This window comes from Erpetoichthys calabaricus, chromosome 5 (assembly GCF_900747795.2).
Source record: "Erpetoichthys calabaricus chromosome 5, fErpCal1.3, whole genome shotgun sequence".
NCBI classification, from domain to species: domain Eukaryota; kingdom Metazoa; phylum Chordata; class Cladistia; order Polypteriformes; family Polypteridae; genus Erpetoichthys; species Erpetoichthys calabaricus.
In genome coordinates, this window is record NC_041398.2 from 16,362,174 (window position 1) to 16,370,048 (window position 7,875).

Below are 7,875 nucleotides of genomic sequence, written 5' to 3' on the forward strand. Positions count from 1 at the left end.
CATTGTGTATTCAAACCTCACATTTTTACTTCCTATGTGTAATTCTTTACATTTACTGACATTAAATTTCATCTCCCACAAATCTGCCCAATCCTGTCTGCTATCCAAGTCCCTCTGTAATGATATAACGGGGTTGGCACCCTGCCCAGGATTGGTTCCCTACCTTGTGCCCTGTGTTGGCTGGGATTGGCTCCAGCAGGCCCCCGTGACCCTGTGTTCGGATTCAGCGGGTTGGAAAATGGATGGATGGATTCCAAATTATCTGCCAATCCACCTATCTTAGTATCATAAGCACTCTTAACCAGCTTGTTACTTATATTCCTATCTAAATCATTTATATTAACAATAGCAGTGGCCCTAGCACTGACCTCTGCTGGTCACCACTCTTAACATCAGTCAGTTCTGATTTGGTTCCTCACACCATCAGCCTCTGCTTCCTGTGTCTGAGCCAATTCTGCACCCATCGACACACCACACCCTGAGCTGCCACTCCTGTTAGTTTGATGCCCACCCTCTCATGTGGCACCTCATCAAATGCTTTCTGAATGTCTAGATCAATAATCTCATCTGCTCCACTCTGTTCATATCCTTTGGGTTGCCTCCTCTTAGAATTCCAGCATGTTAGTAAAACACGACCTCTCTCTTCTGGCCCCATGCTGATTGTTCAGTAAACTCCTGTCCTTGACGTGTGTTGCTCAATCTAATCCTTAATAATTCCATCCATTAATTTTCCTGTGATGCGCGTTAAGCTTACTGGACTATAGTTGTTTGGATCTGCCTGGTCACCCTTTTTATATTAAGGGGATCATATTTGCCATTTTCCAGTCCTTTCAAATGTCTCCAGTGCATAATGACTTCCTGTGGTAATGTGCCTTACTGGCGATACCTATAATTAAATAAAATTTGTCAAGTGTCCATTGCAGTGTTGAGAGGCATTTGTTTGTAATAAAAAGTTAAAGTACAAAGAAAGGAAACTTGCCTTATTCCTTTCTTATAGTATTGCAGATAGACATCTTCACTGACCTTATTAGCGCCTTTTGGAGAGAGTCGCGGTAGGCCTCGGGTAGACTGGAGAGACAGCCTTGCTGTTTACCGGCCGGGATGGCATTGTCGGTCCTCCACTACTGCCTGTGCCTCCCGCGCCCCCACAACTCTAAAGGAGTAAAAGTAAGTGTGAAGCGTCATAGTATTAGGTTACCGTTGTTTAGAAAAGGGATCCCATGTGTATAGTTGTCTGGGCAGTAGCTCAGGGGAATGATGTGAAACTTTAAAAAGTGCTTACGGTAACTTAAGGCAGAAGCGCAGTTGCGTCTCAAAAGCCGGCACAGCTATGTGCACGCGCGCCGGCTGCTTGATCTATTATAGTATTTTTGCAGGGCAGGAGACGCCACTTCTCGCAGACGCGTTCTCGTCATCGCGTGGGTGTAGAGAGATGACGGAGGACAGCCTAATTGGTTGGCACAAGGGCACCGAATATAAAAGAGACTCATGGCCCCTAGAGGTTGGTCCCTTTCTGATTAGATCTTGGAGAAAGGTACTCGGTAGAGCAGTTTTCAAATTTACCAAGTGTTACGGCTTGTGCCTTGTTTTTGTAAATATTTGTTCCAGAAAATATCTCTGGAGTAATTTTGGTTAAGGTATTTATTTGGGTTATGGGTATTGGTGCAGTTTATTTTTGTATATAGCCACTATTTTTTGGATTTCATTTATTGACTGTTTTTGTGTGTCTTTTGTGGTATTGAACTGTGTTTTAATATATAAAATTCCGCAGGACATTATTTTTGTTAAGTGCACATGTAAATAAAACTTCACTTTATTTTTCAAAAAACCCAACCCTTTTTTGTGTCCGTGTCTCCCTGTCTTGCATTATCATCCTGGTCACGCTCGGTCTCACAAACTAGATACCTAGAGTGTAGGCTGGTGTTGCTAATTCCCACTATACGGGGTGTCACACTTCCTAAAAATATGCATTAAGGGTTTCTATCTGTACTCACTAACCTTCTTAAGAACTCAAGGGTAAATATGATCTGCTCCTGGTGATTTGTTTGATTTCAGCCTATTTAACTTGAACAGCTCTTCTCCCTCTACAATTTCCAAATCCCTCACTACTTCCTTAGGAGCCCCATTTTAGTGCTGGGAACTTGTCCACTTCCTCACATTTCATGACCTCAGAAAAGAGTTTAGAGCATCTTCTATTTCACTGTCTGTATTTTTAAATCCTATCCTGATTATTAAAAAAAATACTAAATCTAGACAGGCCTCTCCCCGCATTGGTTCTTTAACATACTGTAATAAAAAAAACAACAAACAGTCACTGATTTCATCTCAAAGCTCCTGCTCTTAGGTTATTCCAGTTAATGTTTGGGTAGTTAAAGCCCCCCATGACTATAATACCCCCCAGTAAACTTGCCTTTTTAATATTACCAAAAAAAGGTGTGCATTGAATTTATTGTCTGCATTGGCTGGTCGATAACGCCCTCCAAAGATGACGCCTCTTTCCACATGAAGCCAGATGTCTTCACTAAGATGGGGCTCATCATCCAACTGTACAGGGCTTGTGTTTAAATTCTGTTTGACATAAACAGCCACCCCCCTCTTTTTCTGCCATGCCTATCCTTCTAGAAAATGTTTACCCTCTCTGTGTTCTACTCATCCCCATCTTTGTTACTTAGCCAGGTTTCTGTTATTGTTATAATCTAATTATGCTCCATTACGTAAAAGTCCAGCTTACTTGCTTTATCTTTGATACTTCTAACATTAAGGCAAGCTATTTTTTACGCATTACTCATTTTACCTTTGCGCTTAAACTTTGGGTTAGTAGTAGGCAGCCGTCCATCTCGGAACATGATGGTTGTGCCATGGTCGGTCTATCTTAGTGCTGTTGAGAACAACATGTGAAGTGGCATAGCAATCCGATCCTTGCATGGAAGTCTCTTCCACAGGCACTGCCTATAAGGTTGGATTTTGAAACTGGAGTCTGAGTTTCTTGTCTCTGCCTCCTGAGTTGCCTTCTGTCTTCTAGCTGCTGATTGCGTCTTTCTTCGCCTCTCTTGATGCCTTCTTGAACTACCCAGCGCCAGCCACTTTGGTTACCTGCGAGAAGTTCCCAATTCTCTCTGTCAATGCCTGTTCGTTTTAGGTCACACTTGCAGACATCTTTGTGGCAGTGTTGGGCGGCCCACTGGGCGATGTCCTGTGAACTGCTCACCATACCATGAGATCCTTGGGAATGTGACTATCTGGCATTCGATGCACATGTCCCAGCCAGCACAGTCGTCTGTGGCTAAGGAGAATACTTTGTGAGTTAGCTTGCTCCAGTATGACAGTGTTGGTAGCTTTGTCTTGCCATGTGATGCTAAGGATGTGTCGTAAGCAGCGAAGGTGGAAGCTCTCTAGGCGATTTTCCTGCCTGGCATTCGTAGTCCAGGATGTGCTGCCATACAGCATGGAGCTGAGGACACATGGCAAGTGTACAGTCATATGAAAAAGTTTGTGACCCCTCTCAGCCTGCATAATAATTGACTCGACTTTCAACAAAAAAGATAACAGTGGTCTGTCTTTCATTTCCTAGGACCATCTGAGTACTGGGGTGTTTTCCGAACAAAGATTTTTAGTGACGCAGTATTTAGTTGAATGAAATGAAATCAAATGTGAAAAACTGGCTGTGCACAAATGTGGGTCCCCTTGTCATTGTGCTGATTTGAATGCCTGTCACTGCTCAATGCTGATTACTTACAACACCAAATTGGTTGGAGGAGTTTGTTAACCCTTCATAGACCGGTGTGTCCAATCCTGAGATATAAAGGTATTTAAGGAGGTCAATAGCAAGTTGTGCTTCCTTCCCTTTGACTCTCCTCTGAAGAGTGACAGCATGGGATCATCAAAGCAACTCTCCAAAGATCTGAAAACAAAGATTGTTGAGTCTCCTGGTTTAGGGGAAGGCTACAAAAAGCCATCTCAGAGGTTTAAACTGTCAGGTTCAACTGTAAGGAATGGAATCAGGAAATGGAAGGCCACAGGCACAGTTGATGTTAAACACAGCAGGTCTGGCAGGCCAAGAAAAATTCAGGAGCGGCATACGAGCAGGATTGTGAGAATGGTGACAGACAACCCACAGATCACCTCCAAATACCTTCAAGGACATCTGGCTGCAGATGGTGTATCTGTACATCGTTCTACAATTCGGCGCAATTTGCACAAAGAACATCTGTATGGCAGGGTGATGAGAAAGAAGCCCTTTCTGCACTCACGCCACAAACAGAGTCACTTGTTGTATGCAAATGCTCATTTAGACAAGCCAGATTCATTTTAGAACAAAGTGCTTTGGTCTGAAGAGACACAAATGGAGTTATTTGGTCAGAACAAAAAGCGCTTTGTATGGCGGAAGAAGAACACTGCATTCCATGAAAAGTACCTGCTACCTACTGTCAAATTTGGTGGAGGTTCCATCATGCTGTGGGGCTGTGTGGCTAGTTCAGGGACTGGGGCACTTGTTAAAGTCGAGGGTCGGATGAATTCAACCCAATATCAACAAATTCTTCAGGATAATATTCAAGCATCAGTCACAAAGTTGAAGTCATGCAGGGGTTGGATATTCCAACAAGACAATGACCCAAAACACAGTTGGAAATCTACAAAGACATTCATGCAGAGGGAGAAGTACAATGTTCTGGAATGGCCGTCACAGTCACCTGACTTGAAGATCATTGAAAATCTATGGGATGATTTCAAGCAGGCTGTCCATCAAATTGAACTGAACTGGAGAGATTTTGTATGAAGAATGGTGAACAATACCTCCATCCAGAATCCAGACACTCAAAGGCTATAGGAGGACAGCGTCTAGAGGCTGTTAGATTTGCAAAAGGAGGCTCAGCTAAGTATTAATGTCATATCTCTGTTGGGGTGCCCACATTTATGCACCTGTCTAATTTTATTATGATGCATATTGCATAATTTCTGTTAATGCAATAAACTTAATGTCACTGCTGAACTACTACTGTGTCCATAAGGCAAGTCAGATATTAAAAGGAAGTTCAGCCAATGAGAAACAAAAATCCAGAGAATTAAGAGGGGATCCCAAACTTTTTCATATGACTGTTCCTTCCGTTTAGTGCTCAGGGTCCACGCTCTTCTTGGTCAGTTCATGGGGTAAGAAGTCCACTTGACCATCATCATCAAGTTCTTCCATGTGAAGCCTGAATACCATGATGACTAATTGAGGTCATTGATGTCAGGTATAATACCTAGAGGGGGCTGGGTGGTCTCGTAGCCTTGGAACCCCTGCAGATTTTATTTGAGTTTTTTTCTCCAGCCATCTGGAGTTGTTTTTATTTATTTATTTTTTTTCTGTCCCCCCTGGCCATCGGACTTTACTTTTATTCTATGTTAATTAGTGTTCTCTTATTTTTATTCTTATTTTATCTTTTATTCTCTTTCTTCATCATGTAAAGCAGTTTGAGCTACATCATTTGTATGAAAATGTGCTCTAGAAATAAATGTTGTTGTTGTTGTTTAGCCATCAAACCCAGCAGCTCTGCCAGTCCACCTGTTGATTTCACTATCCAGTGATAGGTTGCTGCTGATGATGGAACCCAAGTAAGTGAAGTGGTCGGTGACTTCAAGCACTGGGACGTCCTGGCCCATGACATTGGACTTTTTCATACTAATAGATAGCCCAGCTTTGAGTTAGAATTTACATTACTATGCATTTTTATTTTTTCACTATTGTTTGTTCCTATATGTACAATTCTAAACCTGGTCTGTCCTAAACTCCCTGAACCCCCTGGCCCACTTCCTTATTGTATACAATCCTCAACTCACCTACTCCTATGATTCCCCAATGCGCTGGTGCCCCTGCAGTTCAGATGTAGCCTGCCATGATGGAACAGGTCCCATCTCTTTCAAAAACAGTCCCAATGCCACCTATACCTACACCCTTCTACCCTATACACCAGCGTTTCTCAACCTTTAAGTATTTGCGACCCGAGTTTTCATAACAGTTTTAATCGCGCCCCCCTAACGTTTTTTTGAAAGGAGCCACTGATACCAATTTCTTTTTTAATTAATGGTATATCATAGATGCATATTTTATTATGCCTACTTAACTTTTATTGACATTTATCTATCTCTATATTTATTTTTCTAGTATCAGAATGTAGTTTAAGTTAATTGGTTTCAATAGATGTATTTTTCATATTTTTGATTCTTGTTTTCTTTTTTTCACATCTTCGTACCCCCCTTTTTGTTACTTCGCACCCCCCTAAGGGGGCCCGCCTCACAGGTTGAGAACCACTGCTATACACCAAGATTTGAGCCATGCATTAAGCCTTCTAATCTCCTCAAGCTTACCTTGACTGTTGGGTGGCACAGGCAGAACTTCAGGGAAGATGACCCTTGTCAGTTGTTCTCAGCCTGGTACGTAACTTTAAATTTGGATTGCAGGGCAAAAACGTAAATTAATGGTAGAAAGAAGAAAGCAACGGGAAAATGTACCATTTGCTACTGAAGAGAGGGCATAGGGGGTCCTACAAGAGGAGACAAAAGTGAAATTGGCAGCGCTGAGGAGAGCAGAGAATTTGAGAATAAATTAGAAGATGAAGGAACGGGCAGGGATGGCTTTCTTTTTTGAATGACCCATTTAAATTTACAAAATCCTTGTTTTAACATGAAGAAGTGGACGGCTTAAAGTGTCCAAAGAAGAATTAGAGGGGTACTTGCATAACACATATATACCGAAAAGGAAAAGTTGGGAGAAATGAGGTTGCCATGGGGATATGCCGCCGTTAGAAGAATTGGTTAAGGACATGGATAGAAGTCCCTGTGATGTAGCGGGTCCGCGGCTACGAAAGAATGGCATTTTATTTTGTTATTTTATTTTATTTTTAAAAAAATAATCCGTTGGCCGTGACAGTCTCCGTGGGCGCACACGCGCAACCGCGGGGAGTTAATGACGTAGTTGGGTCGAGACGCGCCTGCACATGAAGGTGCGATCATTCTCAACAGCTTCACTGCAGTGATGGGAAAATGAACCCTCGTGAAGCTTTGAGGCTTTCTTTCTATTTGTGCCGATAGTACTAGGGCAGGGGTCGGGAACCTATGGCTCGCGAGCCAGATGTGGCTCTTTTGATGACTGTATCTGGATCGCAGACAAATCTTTAATAAAAAAAATAATAACGTTAAAAATATAAAACATTCTCATGTATTTCAATCCATTCATTTCCTACCGCTCATGTTATGGTTGCGGGTGGCTGGAGCCAATCACAGGTGTCCTCCGGGACAACACCACATTTTTATTGGATAATGCGTAACGTACACGGGTCGTTGTGAGGTCAGGAAGTAAACTTCCCTCTTTTTAATCAAGTAGTCAGCTAGCTAATTGCAGAAACCCTTTTATCGAAGAAAATGGCTAAAAGAAAAAAAGATGAGGAGTATCAGACAGTATGGACAGAGGAATTCGCCTTTGTGGAGAGAGCAGGTTCTGCAGTGTGTCTAATATGCAATGATAAAATTGCATCGATGAAACGGTCAAATATAAAGCGGCACTTCGACACACGCTATACTACATTTGCATCGAAATATCCTGCGGGGGACAGCAGGAAGAATGCATGTCAAGAGCTACTGTGCAGAGTGCAAGCTAGTCAGCAGCAACTCCGTGTTTGGACCCAACAAGGTGACTGGAATTCGGCTAGCTTTGCTGGTGCTTTAGCAATTGTGAGAAACGGAAAGCCATTCACAGATGGGGAGTATGCCAAAACATTCATGCTTGATGTTGCCAATGAACTTTTTGACGACTTTTCGGATAAAGACGGGATAATCAAACGAATAAAAGACATGCCTCTGTCGGCAAGAACTGTTCACGATCGTACCATCATGATG